We start from the raw sequence: 22,420 nt of genomic DNA, 5'->3' as shown, positions 1-22,420 counted from the left end.
GGTTAGTTACAGGAATATGGGTGAGGTGTTATTTGCAAAAACACAGTCACTTTACCATGGCTATACTTTTGGGGAAAAAAAAACTTTCTTTTAGCAACCATTTATGGCCTGTAGGTTCTCAGAGAAGGGTAGGCCTGGCTTTTTAAGTTCCTCCATGTTAAAACTGTTTACTTTGCATGAATTGTCCAGGAGGGATAGGATCCTGTGAACACCTCTTCTCTCCATGAGAAGTTGTTTATGGAGCAGTCTTGTGTAGGTCTTGGGCAGGCAATCACAACTGCTAAGAGTTCAAGAGTGAAACAGCATCCAGCACAGAAGACAGTACTATAACCCTTCACCTTTTCTTCCACCTCTTACATCTTCCTGTTCACTCTTGATCTACATTCTTTGAGCTTGGAAGGAGTGACACAAATGTCCCATTTAAGGGTAGGTATTAAACAGTCACTTATTCTCAGTTCTTTGACTAATTATGACTTTCTGCAGTAACTATTACTTACTCTGTGCCCCGTCTCATAACTGAGGGTAGTTTTTAGTTTTTATTGTTAGTTGTAAAATTTCCTCATATAGTTTGCATATCAATCTCATGAGATTTCGTATGCATATATTTTCCAAATAATTATCATTTCATTTTGTTGGCTTTCTTGGATAAACATATTTTTAGTTTAATATACTTCTGCTTATTTAATTTTGCTTTTGTAGCCTCTACTTTTGATGTCCTATTCCCAAACCACTGCCAAAAATAATATCAACTAGTTTGTTCCTAGGAAATTTACAGTTTTAAGTCTTAAATATTTAATATAGTTTATATTATTTTGTGTATTATGTAAAACAAGGTCCCAATTTCTATCTTTTTTTGTGTATATTTAATTTTCTAACATTATTTACTGAGAAGTTATTCTTATTCAATTATGAATTGTCAACACCTTTGTTGAAGGTTAGTTTATTATATATGTTCTTATATGTGTGTTTATTTCTTAGATTTTATTTTAGCTCATTGTCTTTATGTCTGTTATGATCTTACTGTATTTTTCAGGATCTCCACGTCCATGTGTAAATTATATAACCTTTCTTATGTAGGAGCTACAGGTACATATCACACATTGGTAGTTTTCCTTATGTACATTCTTATGTGAACAGTTCCAGCTTAAAATTATCTTTATACATGATTCATACAGTAGTATTTGTAACCTCCTAATTCAGGGCCATGAATAGAGCTTACTCAAGCTATTCACTTGAATTTTACATCCCATCCTATATCCTGTGGTTTATTGTGAGGATCCAATCATGAAAGATAAGACTTCCACAAAAGAACACATGGTGGATGGTGGATAGCACAAGTTTCTTCCAATAAGGAGAACTCTTTTCACATAAGTGGGCCTTCAGAAGAGAAAGTGCTGGTCTGCCCCATATATAGTACTTAGCATATGCATCTTCACATAGAGACCTTAGATATATCTGTATAGAAAATACAGGGGAAATCTTGTAGCAGATCTCATATGAATGCAGCAAATTTTTTAGAACTCATTTTGGAACAAGAGAGGACATGAAGCCATGGCCTACTAATTTTCCTATTTTACATGAAAGGTCATCACAACAGTTTTTTTTCCACCCTGTAATGTGTAACTTTCTTCAAAGTTTTAACTATATTGTACTTTTTTTTTTATCATTTGAGGAGTTTATAGATTTATATAATACATTTTAATCATATTCACACCTTTTCCCCCTTCAGTTCTTGCTTACCTCCCACATTGGCCTCCCAGCCTCTCTTTTTTAGTAGCCCACTGAGTCTAAATAGTTCTCCTATGTGCATGCCTGTGGTACTGTCCACTGAAGCATGGCCAAGCTAACACCAGTCACACTCATAAAGAAAAAGGACTCTTCCTCCCCTAGCCACCACCAACTATTAATAGCCCTTTTGCTATTGGTGGGGACTCATATGCCCTTCCTTCTTTCTTGCTGGGATGTTGACTTGATCTTGTGAAACTCTTGTGCTAGCAACTTTTGCAGGCTACTGTGAGTTTATAAGTGCAACAGGCTTGTGATATTCAGAGGGAAGAACTTACTACTTTTATTTTGTTAAATGGATGTAGTATCAAATTGCCTTCTAAATACTTATTTTTGTGACCATAGATGAATAACTTGATCAGTACTCATTAGAAAAGCTTCTTTAAAAAAAAAACTGGGCAGTGATGGTGCACACCTTTGATGCCAGCACCCAGGAGGCAGAGATAGGTGAATCTCTAAGGTCAAGGCCAGCCTGATCTACAAAGTGAGTTCAAGGACAACCATGGATACCCTGTCTCAAGAACTGTCAATTGGCACCTAGTTTTTTTAAACTATAGCAAAAATATTTATTCATGGGAATTAATGTATCCTTCTCATATGGTGAAATTTGAATAAATTAGTGAAATTTGAATAAAGAGGAATGGGATCCATAAGAGAAATGACATAGAAGAGGTAATTTACAACTCATTAAAATATATCACTCAAAACAAGCATTGACAATGTTTCTTATTATAGAGTAACTCACTCTATTCTTCAATAACCAAGAGGACTGTATGGGCAGTTCACTACTAATGGAAGCCCAGGTTGGCTGACAAGTGAAGTTATGCCAATGAGGTTCTCAGAGGAATATAGTGAAATAAATAAATGTATAAATGTTTTTTTTTTTTATGTTCTGCCTCCATCAGTGGTACCAGTTTGAACTAGATAGGTGCTTTCAACTTACAAATAAGGGTCACTGTGCAGAAAAAAAAAAACTCAAGTAAAGTATGGATAAGAAGCCTAGATTAAAGTTTAGAGTTCACAGTTTAACAGATTTATTACCGGCATGTGGAATTTAATATAGAGACTCAAAACTGATCAAAATATATAGAGTCAATGACTGTGACATGTTCATCCACAAATGAGACAGCTTTAACATGTACTCCCTGCCACTCCAAGGCTCTTGAGGACATCATGGGAGATAGTATAGTGGTTTAAACAAGTGTAATCCCCAAGGGCCCGTAGATTTTTATACTGGGTTCCTGGTTGGTGGAACTGTTTAGGAAGGGTTAGGAGGTGTGGCCTTGTTGAAGAAAGTGTGCCACAGTGTGTGCTTTGAGCCTCCAAAAGCCTTCCACCATCCACAGTGCGTTCTTCTTCCTGTTTGTGGCTCTGAGTTGTGAGCTCTCAGTTGTGGCTCAAGCCGCCTGCTGCTTGCTACCTATGTCCTGACACCGTGAACTATAACTCTCTGAAATCATAAGCAAATAAACCATTTCTTCTAAAATCACCTTAGTTGTTGTGTCTTATCACAGTAATGTAAAAGTTACTAATACAGGGTAAAAACCAGTCTAAGAGCCAGGGTTTGTGACGGTTAATCTTTTCAATTTGGTTTGATTGAGAGATAATCAGGAAATCAGTTGAACACATCTCTAGGTGTATCTGAGAGGACATTTCCACAGACAGCAAAGGCATAAGGGGTCTGACCCAATGAAAGATTTAATTCACAATTAATTAAAAATCCAAACTGACTATCAGGAGTTGGTTAAGCTGTGGAAGGTAGAGTCTCATTGGAGAAAGGTCACTGGGAATATGTCCTTATATTGCTCTGTTGCTGCTGCTCACTGGGTCTTGTCTGCCAAGAGTTGAATAGCTCTACTTCACCACATCCTCTCTTCCTTTTGGATTTGTACTTCTGAAATCATGATATAAAATAAATTCTATTTTATATTTTTCTTTATAAGTTTTTGAGATTATAATTATACCATTTTTATTTATTTTAAACAGTGTGTGTGTGTGTGTGTGTGTGTGTGTGTGTACACAAATTCAGTTTCCTGAGAGGGCAAGAAAAAGGCATTGGATATCTTGGGTCTAGAGTTAGAGGTGGTTGTGAGCCACCTAACTTGGGTGCTGGGAACCAAATTCAGGTTCATAAGCAGTATGCTCTTTTAACTGCTGAGACATTTCTCTAGCTCCTTCTGTTGGTTTAAATGAGAAACACCCCATGCCCATAGGCTTATAAGTTTGAATGCTGGTCCCCGCTGGTATGACTGTTTGGGAAAGATGATGAGGACTTGTTGAAGGAAGAATGTTACTAGGAGTTGGCTTTGAGTACACCATTTGAGACTCTCAGCCTCTCTCTCTCTCTCTCTCTCTCTCTCTCTCTCTCTCTCTTCCCTCCTCTTTCTACATCATGTCTGTCTTGTCAGCACATAGGAGAACTCTTTGCCCCAGAGGGACAAATAACAGGAAATGAAACAAAGAAGAGGTAGAGAATGAGGGAGAAGGGGAAGGGAACAAGGGAGAGGCCAAAGGGGTATTTTTCTTAGGAGAGTGGAACAAAGATATAAGCTTTTAGCTACTATTTCCAGCCCCAAGTTTCTGCCTGTGCCCACATTTCCTACCACAATGAACTTGGATTTACTCTCTCAAGCTATAGGCAAACCCCAATTAAAAGCTTCTTAAAATGAGTTGCCTTTGTTACAGCAATGTGCTGAATCCTCAGGAACTTGAGTTGCAGGTGCTTGTGAGCTGCAGTATGTATGCTAGGAATCAAACTCGGATCCTCTGCAAGAGCAGACAACATTCTTAACAGCTGAGCCATCTCTATACACCCAACACTGGGCTATTGCTAATTTCTCTTTTCATAAAAGCTACCGATATAAGCACTGTAGTATCTAGAATATAATTGTGGTCTTACAGACCACGTTGCTAAATTCTTTAGTGAGAAGGAGGCATATCTGAACTTTGATCTAAGAACTCTAGTTATTCCTGTATAGTTATTCCTGTAGCTTGATTTGTTTCAAGGGGGCAGCATGTATCCAAGAGAAACATTCCTTTGTTCTTGCCCTCTATTTTGTGTCACTGAGAAGTTGAATTTATTTTGTCTAGTGACAAATTAATTCACAGATTAAATACATGATCCCTCCTGATTGTAATTGGTCAGTTATATAGAAATGTACTGAGGTTAATAAAGGGTCTGGCATAAGTCCAAGATTTCCCAAGACCATGTTGTCAACAGAAAGGAGAAGTATTTGGCCCAGAAGGACAAAGGACAAGAAATGAGACAAAGAAGAGGTAGAGAATGAGGAAGAAGGGAAGAAGGGGGAAGGAAATAAGGAAGAGAGAGAAAGGGTATTTTTCCCAGAAGAGTGGAACAAAGGACTGCCTCTAGCTAGAGAAAAGACAGACTGGCCCATAGAAAAATGGCAGTTTATAAAGGTAAAAGAGCAAACCTTGTGTTAGGATGAGGTATTTAACTTTGATTGGGAATGCTGATTAGCAAAGCCAAAGGGGGCTTTTGATTCCTGGAATTCCTATGGGTTATGACCACTCTGGGGGTTTTATATCAGAAATACTGCATATCAGGTATTTACATTATAATTCATAACAGTAGCAAAATTGCAGTTATGAAGTAGCAACCAAATAATTTTATGGTTATGAACTGAATTTTATGAGGAATTTTATTAAAGGCTCATGGCATTAGGAAGGTTAAGGACAAGCTAGAATATGAGGCATTCATCTCCAATAAGTTTTATTGAAACAGAAAACAGAGACCACACAGTTATGTAATGATTAATCCATATTCCAAATGACCACTTTGCTGATGACAGGAGGATAAAGAGACATATGCTGAGATCTGTGTTATTTAGTCTGTGGTTTATTTAGCATACCCAAGAGGATATTCTTATTCACACTTTTCTCAAGAACAAGGAGGGCTAAGGTGGAAGTTGAAGGCCATTTGTTTATTTTTTTGTTTTGTTTTTGGTTTTTTGATTTTTTTCTAGAACCAGAGCCTTATTCACTGATAAAAGTTTGTTGGAAACTATCATCTGCAAGGATTCTCTTTATTCAGATGTTAAATGCAGTAATACAGAAACCATTGAGATTCTTAGAAGCTCTTGTAGGCACTGTAAAAAATTGCTGAGGATTTGTAATTTAATTTGCAGAGTGAACTACGGAATGCCTTGAGTTTGTTGTGTAGCAGTTTTCTCAAGGATTGAAACATTCCATTCTGTAGGGAGCTTTAAGACAAAGTATAAACAACTGGAAAGTAGCTGCAGGAAGACCCTGAAACTGTTCAGATGCACTAGGCTCTTCCCTCCTAGAGTAAGCAATACAGACAGCTGAAGAGTCACTCTCAGACAAGCTAATCTGCAAAGACAGCTCAGAGAAGCCAAGCTGCAAAGAAGATTCAGACCAGACCGGGAAGAAACAGAAACCAGATGAACTGCTTGGAAGAGGTTTAAACCAGAGTCACTTGGAAAGGACACTCTCCAACATGTTGAGCTGCTTGCGGGCTGTTCAGTATGCTCTAGGGGCCCAACTTTTGTTAGCAGTCAACCATGTTGGGTTGAGTGATACAACTGTCTTTGAATCATTTCTGCTCCAGTAGGTAACTCCAAACACATAATCCTGTAAATAACCTCAAGAAAAACTTATCGGCTCACCAAGGTGGACTTTGGTGGTATCCTTACCTTGGTCTCCTATCTGGGGTGGGTTAGTAGATATGTGTGCATTTTTTTTCCTCCAGGAAAAGCTTTGTCACACAACATAGCTTAAGGGTAGGTACTTACGACTGGGGCAAATCTATAGCCCCGCATAGGTATTTTTGAGTTGGTAGAAGGTATGGTATTGTCAATGATGCTGTTCAGTGTATTGTGAGAAGAGTTGAGAGAGCTCCGAAGCAAAGCTGTTTTGCTCTCACTTATGGTCTTACTTATTATGCTTAGGTCTCAAGTACAAACATTAATGAAGCAGATATTGCCCAAGAGTTATCATTTTTAAAGAGTTATCCATTTTAAGTGAAAATTTAAATCATACAAGAGTTACAAGAAAAGTATTCAGTACCCCTCCAGATGAGGAAGTCTCGGATACAGGGACTGAGTTAGCACTTCAGCCTTCTCTTGACATTAGTTCACGTATGTTCCTGAGAACACGTGCATAATTTTCATGAATATATAAGGCTAGCAAAGAGCAGGAAGAAATATAAACTATGGAATGTATAGGCTCCCCAAGGAAAGGGCTTGCTTCTGTGCATGGAAGATGGAATTCTGATTAATGGGTGGAATCTGAGCCATGTTATTTTTAATGAAAAAGAGTAGCCTCCAAATGTGCCTTATGTTTTGACCATAGGTAAGGCAGATACTCTCACCCCCCAGATGACAGGATGGACTTGCACCTGGCATTGGGATGAGACTAGATGATCTAATTTGTGATAGTGGTATACATGATCAGTGTTGCTTGTACCGTATGTGGATGTACACGAATAAGGACATATTGAGGTTAAAGAGGTGAATCAACAGGCTCATGATACCGTACTATGTGTGGCTGTCTATATTATCTTAGAAGGCGTGGTAATTCATGTATAATTTGGGACCAAACTCCCAAATAATAGCTAGCAATACTTGTGTGGGTCTTAGGAAGCCTGGTTAATGTGCCATCTGCATAGTCAGAGGACCACTGGGTAATAGCTAGAAGAGCTAGAGCTGGTGCTCTTCTCAGGTGTGCTGGAAGGTATGGGCTGCAGTATATCTTGTCTTCACTTACAATGTTTCCAAGATTACAAACATGATAGAATTCTAAGTAAAAATTTTTAGTTGGACTGTAATGTTTCTAAATTTTGTTAATGTACTAATTAATTGTTTTCTATATTATGGTGCTGGAGATCTAATATAGGACCTTGCACATGTTATACAAATTCTCTACCAGGGAGCTACACTATTAGCCTGAACTGTTTGTTTATAATTATATTCACCATTTATATTGAATAAAACAGTGAGGCCACTCTCATAGAAAAATTTATCCAGTAGTGAAAAGTTACTTGGGATGCCATTGGATAGTGCAGGAATTCTTAACCTTCCTAATGCTACAACCCTTTAATATTCAGTTCCTCATGTTGTGGCAATTCCCACCATAAAATTATGTTCATTGCTACTTCATAACCGTAATATTTCTGTTATGAATAGTAATGTCAACGTGTGTGTTTTCTGATGGTCTTAGGTGACCCCTGTGAAAAGGTCTTTAAATTCACAAAGGAGTCGTGACCCACAAGTTGAGAGCCACTGGGATAGTGAAATATGTTCTTACTGAAGAAACTGAAAAGAAGTTGGAACCAATAGTAAGTTCCCAGTGGTAAAGACACATCAAAAACAAGATAAAAATGCGTATAGCATTTGAGTTTGGAGGCAACATGGAGCTTCAGACCAAATGTAACATATATGGCATATATTCTTCTCATTTAACACTTTTTCCTATGTTTAACCTTGGACAACCAAGGTCTTGAATTTTCATGTTATGAACATAAGTTGGGATATATTCTAACCAAATGATGTGTGTGAGGGGCTTTATCAGCATTGTTGCTGTCTGCAGTTTTGCTGGTCCTGTTTTCAGGAAGGGGCACACACAAGAGCATTGAGTTCTTCTGAAAGAAGACACTGGAACCAAGGTTACATGAAGGGGATACAAGAGGGGATAGAATACTGGCAGAGACAGGCAGCAAGGGCATTTCTTGTTGTTTTGCCTAGGCTTCCCTTCTCTTGCCCTCCCATCGGATGAAGTAGTAGACTGACCATATTTTTTCTTTTTTTATTGGTTATTTTGTTTATTTACATTTCAAATGTTATCCCCCTTCCCAGTTTCCCTTTGCAAACCCCCTATCCCATCCCTCCCTTCTGCTTCTATGAGGGTGCTCTCCCACCCACCAAACCACTCCTGCCTTACCACCTTAACATTCCCTTATGTTGGGGCACTGAGCCTTCAGAAGACCAAGGTCTCTCCTCCCAATAAGGCCATTCTCTGCTACATATGTGGCTGGAGCCATGGGTCCCTCCATGTGTATTCTTTGATTGGGGGTTTAGTCTCTAAGAGCTCTGGTGGATTGGTTGGGTTGATATTGTTCTTCCTATGGGTTGCAAACCCTTTCAGCTCCTTTAGTCCTTTCCCTAACTCCTCCACTGGAGTCCCCATGCTTAGTCTAATGGTTGGCTACAAGCATCCACCTTTGTATTTGTCAGATGCTGGCAGAGTCTCTCAGCGGACAGCTATATCAGGCTCCTGTCAGCAAGCACTTCTTGGTGTCAGCAATACTGTCTGGGTTTGGTGTCTGCAGATGGGATGGATCTCTAGATGTGGCAGTCTCTGAATTGTGTTTCCTTCAGTCTCTGCTCTACTTTTTATCCCCAGGAACAATTCTCTGTTTATATTTTTGAGATGGGTGGGTGGCCTCCGTCTCTGAAGCAGAGGCTATGCCTAACCTCTGAATATGGTCTCTACAGGTTCTCTCTCCCCTGTGTTGGGTATAGACTGACTATATTAAAACCAAATTTGTTTCAGTGTAAAGCTTAGCACTTCCACTAGATGGTGACAAAAGGCCACATGTTATCTTTTTAAGATGACTGGATTGTTTCTGATAGGCATGCATTTCTACAATTAGAGGAATGGTTTGGGAAAAGTGAATTATATCTGAAATACTGGTTCCTTTGGAGAGGATAAACACAATAGGATAAAACATTTGGAAGAAAGTGCTTGTGAAAGCTGTCTCAATAAAACAGTGACCTCAAATGGCAAGCAAACACCAGTCACAGGCCTATAAGAATACATTATCTGAGTGGTCAACAGCTTATCTGTTTGAAATCTAAGTGCCTTTCTAGTGCCTTCTTTCAGGGGAACCCAATGCTCTTGTTGGTGCCCCTTCCAGGCAGCAGCAATGCTAATAAAGCCCCTCAAATACATTATTTGGCACAAGTCTTTGTATAGAGGCTTCAACAGAATGCATAAATTGCCATCAAGCATCTTTAAACACCAAATAGAGTCAGTTTCTAATATAAAAGTTGAAAGCCCTTACTTTTATTTATGTGGGATCAGGATTGGTTGTTTAGGAATCCTTGACTCTCCTCTCAGCAAGGGGTTGACATGGGATTGAGAAATAAAGATTGTTGTTTCTTGGTACACATTCTTCCTACTCCTGGGTTATATTGAGATACCATGTCTGTATTGGGTGCATTGGCCCCATGTAGACCTTCTTAAGATAGATACTAGTGTGGCATAGAAGCTTCTACAAAGAACCATGATATGGGGCCTTCATCCTCAAGGCTTGAGTTAGAGCCAGTAGCCGATATTCACAATATAAAACTCAGGCTTAGATGTGAGAGAGATGGCTCAATATTTCAAGGTCTTGGCTGTAAGCAAGGCACAGTGGCACAAGCCTTTAGTCCCTGCACTTGGGAGGCAGAAGCAGATTGATCTCTATGAGTTCAGGGCCAGCCTGCTCTACAGAGTGAGTTTCAGAACAACTAGGATGATACAGAGAAATCCTGACTTGAAAACTAAAAATAAGTAAAATAAAATAAAGCACTGGCTGCTCTTCTGAGGACTCAGAATCAATTCCTAGCAACCACATGGCAGCTCACAGCAGTCTGTAACTCCAGTCCCAGAGGATATGGCTCCCTCTTCTGGTTTCTGTAGGTATTGCACTCACAGACAGACACAGGCAAAACATTAATAAACATGAAGTAAAAATGAATACATCTTAGAACCAAAACAAAAATCCCTTCAGGATCAAAAATGAAATTCCAATTTATGATATACCTCCTCTCTGCATGAGGAGCTTAAGAATGCTTTCACATATATAGACTCAGTACTATGGATGATTGAACTGGTCATTAAGTTCACATGCAAGTATCTTTGGTTTCATTCACAGCTTACAAAAACACAAGTAATGGTGGTTAAGAGCACAGATACTGGGTGTATTAGTTCTTCATGATTCTCTAGAACAGTGGTTCTCAACCTTCGTAATGTTGTGACCCTTTAATATAGTTCCTCATGTTGTGGTGTACCCCAACCTTAAAATTATTTTTGCTACTACTTCATAACTATAATTTTGCTACTGTTATGAATCATAATGTAAACACCTGTGTTTTCCAATGGTCTTAGGTGACGCTTATTAAATAGTCATTCAAATTCCCAAGGAGGTCATGACCCACAGGCTGAGTACCACTGCTCTATAGGAGGACTGATAGAATGTATTTATAATAAAAGGAGCTTTATTAAAGTGGCATACAGGCTGTGGTTTGGATAGTTAAACAATGGCTGCCTACCAGTGCAAATGCTAAGAATCCAATAGTTGTTCAGTCCACAAGGCTGGATGTTTCAGCTGGTCTTTGGTTTATGTGGAGGTTCTAAATAACAGAGAAGAAACGCCTCAACTGCAGGATAGATGTGCTTGCCAGAGAGAATGAATGAAAGCATTCAAAATTTTAAAAAGCTGCTTTCTTTCATGTCTTTTCATGTTAGCTGCCAACAGGAGCACAGCCCAGATTTGGTGGGTTCTTGAGAAAAAGAATTTGCTAATATATTTGATGCTTTGTGTTCTTTCTGAATTTTGGTAAAATTACCTTTACTCTTTATTATTTTTATCATGTATGTATCTATTTTAAACAATATAGGAATTGATTTTGTCTAGTTTTTACTGTGTCCTATTGTGTTTGTTGTTCAGTTGACTTTTTTAATCTGAAGATTTATTGTTTTAATAAAATTTGGAAATTTTGATTAAAAATGGTGGGTGTGTTCTGGTTTTGGTATGGTGTCATCCTAGCATGTGGAAGGTGGATACAGAATGATGGTTGGAATTTTAAGGCCAGTCTGTGTTACACAGTGAATTATAAGCCAGTCTAGATTATTGAGTGAGAATCTGTCTCAAAATTTAAACCAAAACGAATCCAAACCAAAACTCTAGGCTGGGAAGACAGCTCAGATTCTATACTCACTTGCCTAATATTTGCAAGGTTCTTGGTATGATCCCCACTCCTGAAGTAATACCAAAAACTAAGTAAACAAACAAATAAAAAACACAAAAATTCTCGCTCTTTTTAGCTTTTTGGCCTAGTGAAATATATTTGACCTCTCTGAGACCCAGAATATATGTAAATTAGAAGAATAATACCTTTCTGGTGTTATGAAATTGATAAGATGTTAAAATAAATGTGATATCTTGACTGGAATGTGGACTGGATTTATGGGTTATTTCTAATGAGTATGGCACAACTAGAGTTGTTTGATTTCTGAGGCTAGTTTATAGATGAGGATAGTTTCTCTGTGGCTTTTACTAGAATTAGTCATCCCAGAAGACATCATCTATGAAGTCATGAAGACATTCTAGCATGTTCTATACAGGCTCCTGGGAAACAAATCTGAAGTTCCCTGAACTTACCAGCATGACCAGTCATTCAGATGGCTATATCCTTGGTTGATAACTCGATTCCACCCACATTGGATACCACATACCAGCTTAGCTGTTTCTGAGTTAATTAATTATCTGGTCAAACTGTGAGTTTTGTAAGTATTTATTGTTTTATTTTTAATTTCTCCTTTAAAAATCTTATTAGCATATATTATTAATCACACATAACAATGAATGCAACTGTGTCATTTTCAATTCTCTGGTTTGGTTTTATGTCAACTTGACACAAGCTAGAGTCATCTGGGAAGAGGAAACTTCAAATGAGAAAATGCCTCCATTAGATTGGCTTGTAGGCAAGTCTGCGGGGGTACTGTTTTGATTAATGATTGATGTGGAAGGGCCCAGACCACTGTGGGTAGTGGCCACTCCCTAAAGTTTGGTCCCAAGTTATATAAGAAATCAGGCTGTATAAGCCATGAGGAGCAGCCAACAAGCAGTTGTCTTCCATGGCCTTGACTTCAGTTCCTGCCTCCAAGGTTCCTGCTTTGAATTCTTACCTTGACTTCCCTTGGTGATGAGGTGTGGTTTGAAAATTCTAAGCTGAAATTAACTCTTCTTTCCCTTACTTGCTTTTGCCAAAACTCCCACAAAAACAGCACTTTATTCCTTTTACTTTCTCTTATTGCTGACACCATGCATCCCCATCATAACTGTAACACATTCTTAGTTCTCTTGAGTAGCATTCTCAGATAAACCTTTACTTCTCTAAAGTTGTCTTAGTCATGATGTTTTTGCACAGTACCAGAAAAGTAATACTGTGACCTCATTCAATATAATTTTCCAAGTTCCTTCATTTACCTACAAATTTTATTTTTCTTTACATGTGAGTAACATTGTATATATAAACTACATTTTCATTGTCTATTTCTCAGTATATGGACATCTAGATTGATTCCATTTCCTAGCTATTGTGAATAGGACGTCACTGAACATGATGCAAGATTTCCAAAGTATGATATAAAGTCTTTTGAATATACACTTAGGCATGTTTTAGTTGGGTCACATGGGATATCTATTTCTAGCGTTCTGAGAAACCACTAGACTAATTTTCAGAGAGGCTGCACTGGTTTACAGTGTGTAAGGGTTCCCATTCTCTACATACACATTAGCATTTATTGTCATTTGCATTCCTGATGATAGCCATTCTAACTAGAATAAGATGAAATGTTAACATAGTTTTGGCATATATTTTCTTGATGGCTAAAGATGTTGGAGACTTAAAAAAGTGTTTACTAGAGACATATGTACTTCTTCTTTGGAGAAGGACTTTCTGTTCAGTTCCATAGCACATTTTTAACAGGGTTGTTTGTTTCCTTGGTATTTAGTTTCTTTCAGTTCTTTGGCTGTTCTAGACAATAACCATCTTTAGATGGATAGCTAGTTGGCAAAGATTGTCTCACATTCTGTGATCTGCCTCTTCATAGACCGTTTTCTTTGTTGTACAGAAGCTTTTTAGTTTTATGAGATTCCATTGGTCAGTTGTTTACCATTCTAGTTGGTACCTAAGAGAGTGGGGCCTAAAAATGGAGAATACAGAGCCTGAACTGAACCATCCATGTTCTATAATCAGGCAAGGCTTCTAGTAGTAGGACTGGAGCATTAACCTAGCCACAAAACCTTTGACCTACAATCTGTTTTACCTGCAAGATGTGCTGTGGCAATGGAGATGCAGAACTTGGGTGAATGGCCAACCAATGACTAGTCTAATTTGAGACCCACTCTACAAGAGGGATCCCATTCCCATCAATGCCTAGATGGTCAGGAACCAGAGGCTAGATGGCTCAGAGTCCTAGGGTAGACCAAAACACAACTGGCAAAAAAATAGTGAAATGATACCTAATAAAATTGTTCTATATTCATAAATCAGTGCCTAGCCCAGTTGCCATTGGGCTTCCTCTGGCAGCCAACAGGAGTGGATGCAGAGACCCACTCTGTATCTGGTAGAAAGAAAGCTCACATAGGAGCTCCATATGGTGCCTTCCTTTGGAGCTGGAGAAACCTTCCGAGGAGAGGGAGGATGCAGAGAGACCAGACAGGGTAGGCCACAGAATCAAGTGAGCAGGGTTTATAGGGCTCACAGAGACTAAAGCAGTAATATTGGAGTCTGCATGGGTCTAAGTTAGGTCCTCTGCAGATATATTATGGTTGTTGGCTTGGTGTTTGGGGGGAAACTCCTGACAGAGGGGGTATCCTGATTCTTTTGACTGTTTGGGTGATCCTTTTTCTCTTACTGGATTGCTTTGCCTAGCCTTGATGTAAGAATTTGTTCAGGCTCTTATTGTAACTTGTGCTGTAACTTAGTTGATGTTCCTGGGAGACCGTCCATTTCTAGCGGGAGACAGAGGGGATGAATGGGGGTTCTGAGGGAAGAGGGGGGTGGCTGGGGAACCAAGAGGAGTGGAGGGAGGGGAATCTGTGGTCAGAATATATTGTATGAGAAAAGAATAAATAAAAAAGAAAAATGGGTACACTAAGGCTCATGCAATAGTAAACTTTATTTAAAGCATCAGACAATTTACACTCTGAGGGTTAAGAGGAAAACTAAGTGAAGTATACAATCACAAGGACAAACTTCATGTGGCAAAAACTTTTTTTCCATAGAATCATATAAACAAATAACAATATCTATCTGTAATGAATAATCTGAAGTGAGCTCACTCCTATTCAGTACACTTGGGAGAGGCACAAAAGCACTCTCCAAGTATAACTCTTGTTATGGAGGAATAGAGATTATAGGACTCCTGTCTTTCGTTTTTCTCCTAAGGTCTCAGAAATATCTTCACACAGCTTCATTCAAGGGCCCTGTTCTGACAGCCAGTTTTTAGGTCTTATTTCTAGAATGACTGGATTCCTTTTTAGAATGTCCCTATCATTGCTTATAGATGAAGTATACTGTTTTTGTTATTTCTCTATCAGTTTCAGGATATCAGGTCTTATGTTGAGATCCTTGATCCATGTGAGATAAGCTTGGTGCCAAGTGAGAGATACGAACCTATTCTTATTTTCTGCATCTTAAAATTCAGTTTTCCTAGTACCATTTGTTGAAGAGTCTGTCCTTTTAAATTCAATGATTACTTTTAACATCTTGGTTAATGATTGGATAGCTGTAGTTGTGTATACTTATATAGTGGTCATTTATTCTATTCCCTTTGTCAGTGTGTATAGTTTTTGTACTAGTACCATGCTATTTTATTACTATAAATCTAAGGTATAATTTGAAATCAGGTATGGTGATACCTCTTGCAGTATTTTTAATATTCACATTGCGTTGGCTCTCCTTGGTGTTTTATGCCTCTATATATGTGTAGAGATTATTTATTTTTCTGTGTCTGTGAAGAAACGTCCCAGTAATTTGGCTGGTGTTGCATTGATTCTGTAGATTGATTTTGGTAGTTTGTCCATTTTTTTTTTTAATATTAATCCTGCTAGTCCATGAGCATTGGCAGTCTTTTTGTCTTCTGGTATTTTCCTCAATTTATTTCTTCAGTGTCTTAAGGTTAGATATCAATAAACTTCAGAAAATCATAATGATGTATTTTAAAAAATCTATCCCATTAAGTTGGAAAGTCTAAAAGAAATGGATGAATTTCTAGGTCCACACAATGTCAGAAAATTAAACAAAAATGAAATAACTTAAACCGACTCATAACCAGCCATGAGACTAAAGCAGCCTCCTTGCTATAAAAATCTCGGGACCAGATGGATTCGCTGAAGAATTCTACCAGAGCTTCAAAGAAAAACTAACACCAATACTATTCTTTTTATAAAGCCAGTATTATGATACTCAAACCATATAAAGAAATGACAAATAAAGAAAATTACAAACAAAACCCAAAGATGAACATAGATGGAAATATTCTCAATAAAATGTTGCCAAACTGAATCCAAAATAATATCAAAAAAGGTCATTCATCCTGACTAAGTTAGTTTTATTGCAGAAATGTGAAGACAGTTCAATATACACAAATCAATAAATGTAATTCATCACATAAACAGACACTTAAACAAAGATGACCTGCTCATCTTATTAGATTTAGAAAAAGCCTTTGGGAAAATCCAACATTTCTTAATGTTAAAAATCACAGAGAGGGCTGGAGAGATGACTCAGTGGTTAAGAGCACCAACTGCTCTTCCAGAGGTCCTCAGTTCATTTCCCAGAAACAAAATGGTGGCTCACAACCATCTGTAATGGGATATGATGCACTCTTCTGGTGTGTCTGAAGAGAGCAATGGTATATTCATATATATTAAATTAAATGAATAAATCTTTAAAAATCACAGGGAGGCTAGGAATGCAGGGAACATATCTTTTAAACAATATATTTATTGTTTCTTTGATAATGCCATGCATATTTTGATCAAGCCTGTACCCTCTCCTAAATCCTCCTAGATCCACCCCTTATTCCATACCCCCCCAACATTGTATTCTCAGTAAAAAAAAAAAAAAAAAAACCAAAAAAACCCCAAAAAACAAGTTCAATTTTGGCTGCTTTTATATTCTTCTGTTTGTGAAATTGCATTCAACTTACCAAATATAAATACAACCAACAAATCAAACTAACTCCTCCTCTCACAGAAACTCTCAGTTAGCAACAGCTCAACAGCTTGCACTAGGAATTCATGACCTCCTCCCTCCTCCATGCTTAGATTTTTATCTGGCCTGAGTTTCAAAGGTCTTGTGGATGCTATCACAACTGCTGTGCGTTCACATATACACCTCTCCTGCCTTTTGAGCAAGAGAACCCATCTTACTTAACATAATAAAGGTTATATATAACAAACCTATAGCTAACATCATAACGAATGGAGAAAAGCTCAAGATATTTCCACTAAGATCGGGAAGAAAGGAAAATCATTTACACTCTCTATTCCTAGTTAATATAGTGATTGAAGTCTTAGGCAAAGCAATAAGACAGGAGGAAGGAATGGAAGGGATACAAATATGAAGTCCAAGTATTTCTATTCTCAAATGATATGATTTTCTGTATTAGAGACATGAGATGCTCTACCAAAAACTTTTAGAGTTAATAAACACTTTCAGCAAAGTGGCAGTAGTCTTCTTATATATTAATGACAAACAGACTGAAAATAATCAGGGGGAAATCCCATTCTTAATAACCACAAAATGTAACATACCTGGGAGTAAACCTAACCAAGCACAAAGTACCCAATAATGAAAACTTACTTTCTTCTTCTGGTGTTTTCTTTTTTCCCCGTTTGAAATAAATTCTCATTATGTAGCTCAGGCTATCCTGGAGCTCACTATGTGGCCAAGGCCTCCCTTGAGCCCACAACCGTCCTGATTTTACTAGGGTTACAACAAGCATGTGCTACTTTACTTGGCTCTAGTAATATATTCTTATAATTATTTTAATTTGTCGGGGTTGCAGACTTTTTTTTATTAGTCTTTAGGTAGTTCTTCTTGAATTGTATGATTAAGTAAGTATGATCAGTTTCGTCAGCTAGGCATAGAATATGACAAAAGAATACACTTCAATGTGCATATATAAGTCTGTTTATATAACTTATAAGTAAAGATTAGTTGGTAAAATACTTCTTAATATGCAAAAAAACCTGGGTTGGATGGTTGGATCTATATAAACTGAATGTGGTAGTGTATGCCTGTAATTCCAGTGCACAAGACCAAGAGGCAGAAGAATCAAAGGTTCAGTGATACATCCAGCTATATAATGAGTTGTAGCAGTGAATTAGTTAAACCGCTTTGGCTCCCAGCAAGTTGGGCACCCTGCACCTGCCCAAGAGCTCTCTGATTTGTTAATGAAGGACACACACACACACACACACACACACACACACACACACACACCAGCTAATTTTGATATGCTTTCACTAGCACAATGTCTGGGCACTTCTAAACCTCCCTGTGGTTAACCCTGTTACCTTTTGGGAAACCCCCCCCATAGGGTTACATTCCTTTCCACCTACATTGCTGGATGATTTTTCTCCTGCAGCTCTTAAATCTGATTCCTCTCTTCAAGTCATGTTGATTCTCCTCTTCTCCCCTGTCTTGGTCCCTTGCCCTCGAAATCTAAAATTTCCGCTCCATCTCCCTGCCCAACCATTGGCTGTAAGGCAATTCTTTTATTATCAAAGCCAGCTAGAGGCAGGGACCTTCAGGTCTGAAAGTGCAGCTTTTGCGACCCAAAATAAGACAAAGCATTAGAACCAATTCCCAACAATGAGTTTCAGGCCAGTCTGGGCTATATGAGAGCCTATCTCAACAAAACAAAACAAAACAAAACAAAACAAACAAAACAAAACAAAACAAAACAACCTTATGAATATATTTCATTTGTTTTGAGAAATCAAACAGTGATATATAGTATGTTTACTACAACTGTTGGAAATTTTGTGTAGGCTTTCCTCTGGCGGTAGCCATCAGGTGAGTCAAGATGGGTGCATACACATACATCCAGGAGCTATGGAGGAAGACTCAGTCCGATGTGATGATGTGATGCGCTTTCTTTTGAGGGTCCGCTGTTCACAATACTACCAGCTCTCTGTGCTGCATAGAGCTCCCCACCCCCACCTGGCCTGATAAAGTGCGAAGACAGGGATACAAGGCCAAGCAAGGTTAATGTCCTTTACAGGATTCATGTCCACTGTGGTGGTCGCAAATGCCCAGTTCCTAAGGGTGGAACTTAGGGCAAGCCTTTTCTCCATGGTGTTAACCAGCTGAAATTTGCCTGAAGCCTTTAGTCTGTTGTTGGGGAAAGAGCTGGGCGCTGTTGTGGGGCGTTGAGAATTCTGAATTCCTACTTGGTTGGTGAAGATTCCACGTATACATTTTTTGAGGTTATCCTCATTGATTCCTTCCATAAAGCTATCAGGAGAAATCCTGACACCCAGTGGATCACCAAACCAGTTTACAAGCACAGAGAGATGCATGGGCTGACATCTGCTGGCCGAAAGAGATGTGGCCTTAGAAAGGGCAACAAGTTCTACAGCATTATTGGTGGTTCTCATCGTGCAGCTTGGAGAAGGCGCAATACTCTCCAGCTCCACTGTTACTGCTAACACAGGTGATATTTGTAAAATTCATATCCAATAAATAATTTCTGTTTAAAAAAGAAAATTTATAGTTCACTTTGTGTAAGCAGAAATTAAAATGTGGATGATGGTTTATGAAAATTCTGTAAATATAGAGTAATTTTATATATAACGACCATTTTTTTTCTAGAAAACATTCAAGGCATTAATATGTTTTTTTTCACAACACCATCATGAAGGTTCAAATGTATTTTATAAGGGTTAACATTTAGGTTAGTGGACAATACTTTGCAGGAAATGGGAAAGAAACAAATACATAAAAATTAATTTGTGGTGCATGCTGACAAGAGCCTGATATAGCTGTCTCCTTAGAGGTCTGCCAGAGACTGACACATTCAGAGGCAGATGCTCATAGCTAACCATTGATCTGACCAATGGAGATAAATATAATTAATATTAAGATAAATTAATAAATATAATTGATCAATGATCTCCAATGGAGGAGTGAGAGAGAAGACTGAAAGAGCTGAAAGGGTTTGTGGCTCCATGAGGAGAGAAACAATACCAACCAACCAGAGCTCCCCAGGGTCTAAACCACCAGCCTAGAAGCACATAGGGAGGGACCCATGACTCCAGCTGTATATGTAGGGGAGGATGGCCTTGTCGGGCATAGGTGGAAGAGAAGATCCTTGGTCCCATGAAGGCTGAATACTGAGTGGGAGGTGGAATTTGAGGGTGAGGAGGTGGGAGTGGGGGGGTAGGTGGGGGCATATCCTCATAGAGGAGGGGGGATGGGATAGGGGGTTCCTGGGTGGTGGTGGGGAATGGGGTAAGGGGATAAAATCTGAAATGTAAATATAATATCCAATAAAAAATTAATTTGCAAGCATATGTGTTCTTAAGGCAACATGTTTTAAACTTCAATATGTATGTGAATTACCTGTTCTTGGTAAAAATGTCAACTCTGATTTATTAGTTCTGGGATGGGGTCTAAGATTTTGTATTTCTAAGAAGCTTAGAGATAATACTTTGTTGCTAGTCTAGGAACACATGATTATAAGTCTGTTAAATCAGTGATTTCTATCAAGAGTCTTTTGTGATGGAAGGGTTTACAGAAGATGTTAGTGGCAGTGATTATGTTTTAATACTTTATTCAAGTAAGAATATCTGCAAAGGCCCTTATGCTAACTGCCAGCTTTCCATTTCAAACACAGAATAGAGCACAAGCTGGATTTGGTGATACATGCCTACATTTCCAGTGCCCAGGGAGGCTGAAGACAGATGGCAAGTTTGAGGATAGCCTAGGCAACATAGGAAGACTCTGCTTCAAAATATGTGCATTGTGGAGAATATACTCTCCCTATATGCCAGAGAAGAGGATAAATGTGTGTGTGTGTGTGTGTGTGTGTGTGTGTGTGGTGTGTGTGTGTGTGTGTGTGTGTGTGTGTGTGTGTGTGTAAGAGAGAGAGAGAGAGAGAGAGAGAGAGAGAGAGAGAGCGAGAGAGCTATTGACAAGTCTGTATGACAAGTTAGTAAGCCACTGCTTATCTTCAAGATGAGACATTGAGGAATTATGGCCAGTATAAAAAACACAGCAAGACAAAAGCATGGTGTCATTGTAGCCTCTGTTGCTTCACAATATATACCAGGCTGTCCATCATGCTACCTCTGTATTTTGTCTAAGGGGATTTCAGGTGAATAGTACCTAAGAAATATGAATTCTGGGCTAGAGAGATGGCTCAGAGGTTAAGAGCACTCTCTGACTCACACTGACTGCTCTTCCAGAGGTCCTGAGTTCTATTCCCAGCAACCACATGGTGGCTCACAACCATCTGTAACAGGATCTGATGCCCTCTTCTGGTGTGGCTGAAGACAGCTACAGTGTACTCAGATAAATAAAATAAATCTTTAAAAAATATGAATTCTTTTTATATTTTTGGTAAATTTATTTTTATTATTTTTAATTATGTGTGTTGAGGGGTATTCTCTCTCTGTGTGTGTATGTGTGTGTGTGTGTGTGTGTGTGTGTGAGTGTGTGTGTGTGCACGCGCGTGCGCGCACGTGAACAAGTATCTGCAGAGGCTGCAGGGTTCAGATCTATATCCCTAGCACTAGAGTTACATGGAGTCTTAAGACACTTATGTGGGTGCTAGGAAACAAACAGGTCTTCTGTGAGAACAAGGAACCTCTCCAGCCTTCCCCTTTTTAAATTATCTGACAAAATTATGTTTCCTTACAGAAATTTTATACATACTTACTTTTAGTGGATGCTTCCTGCTCCTCCATACCCCAGTTACTTTCATATTGCATAGCTTCTATTGCCCCATCTATCTTCTCCTTTAATGCTTCTTTTCCCAGTCTCATGAATCTTTTTCTAGTTTACTACACAAATCTTAATGTACACACAAGCCATCAAGTGAATGCATTGAATTCTATCAGTTTGCATGGATTTTTTTTTTTAATTTAAAAAAATGCTGATTTCTCCCTCTGGCAATGGGCAAAGAAAACATCTTGTTAGTGGTGTTCTTATATCAGTCAGGAGTAGAGCAGATGGCAGTCCTTTGTTCATCTTAGCTTGATGCCTGGCTTGATGGCCAAAACTGTCTTATGCCTAGGATAGATAAAAATCAAATTAAATCAGATCAAGTCCAGGGCAGCACAGCACAGGAAGAAGAAGACAGACCTGCATTCTTCCATGCCACACGATGTGGCCAGAGAAAGATACCCACAGACCTGCCCTCCACCTCACAGTATGGGAGGCTCATAGGCAGACAGAGCCCTGCCTTCCACTACATGGTGGAGAGCAGGAGGAAGAAGAGAGCCAGAGATCTGCCGACTGCTAAGCAACCAACAGATCTACAGAGCACAAGAGGGCTGTAGACACATGATTGCTGGAGGATGCCACCCAGGGGCTGTTAGACTCAAGGCCAGCCTGCATTGGGGACAACCACAATGTGTGAATGTGTGGTGGACAGATTGGAGAGAAAAAGAAGTGGAGCAGCTTGAGCATGATGAAGAGAGATGGAACTGGAGAATCAGGATGGAGAGGAGTAGCCTGTTGTGAGTGTCCAATCCTGCCACCTGGGGCCATGGTGAGGTCCCAGCCTGACTTGTCACTAAGAGCCATGTCTGGGTCTGTGACTATGCAATCACGGGACTCAGTGTCGATGTGCATGGCTCATATTA

The 22,420-nt window shown here is 38.9% G+C and overlaps 1 non-coding gene and 1 pseudogene across 1 annotated transcript; both read left to right on the top strand.

The window, feature by feature from the left end:
- The first annotated feature begins 18,636 nt into the window (after positions 1 to 18,636).
- LOC117694320 (large ribosomal subunit protein eL15 pseudogene) lies at positions 18,637 to 19,261 on the top strand (annotated as a pseudogene).
- A 2,455-nt stretch (positions 19,262 to 21,716) lies between these two features.
- LOC117695607 (small nucleolar RNA SNORA48) lies at positions 21,717 to 21,858 on the top strand. The gene has a single exon (XR_004604658.1). It is a non-coding gene; the product is annotated as a small nucleolar RNA SNORA48 (small nucleolar RNA).
- The last annotated feature ends 562 nt before the right edge of the window (positions 21,859 to 22,420 follow it).

This window comes from Arvicanthis niloticus, chromosome X (genome assembly GCF_011762505.2).
Source record: "Arvicanthis niloticus isolate mArvNil1 chromosome X, mArvNil1.pat.X, whole genome shotgun sequence".
Classification (NCBI taxonomy): Eukaryota; Metazoa; Chordata; class Mammalia; order Rodentia; family Muridae; genus Arvicanthis; species Arvicanthis niloticus.
The sequence above is the reverse complement of the archived record's forward strand: the minus strand, read 5'-3'. Positions and strand labels throughout refer to the sequence as shown.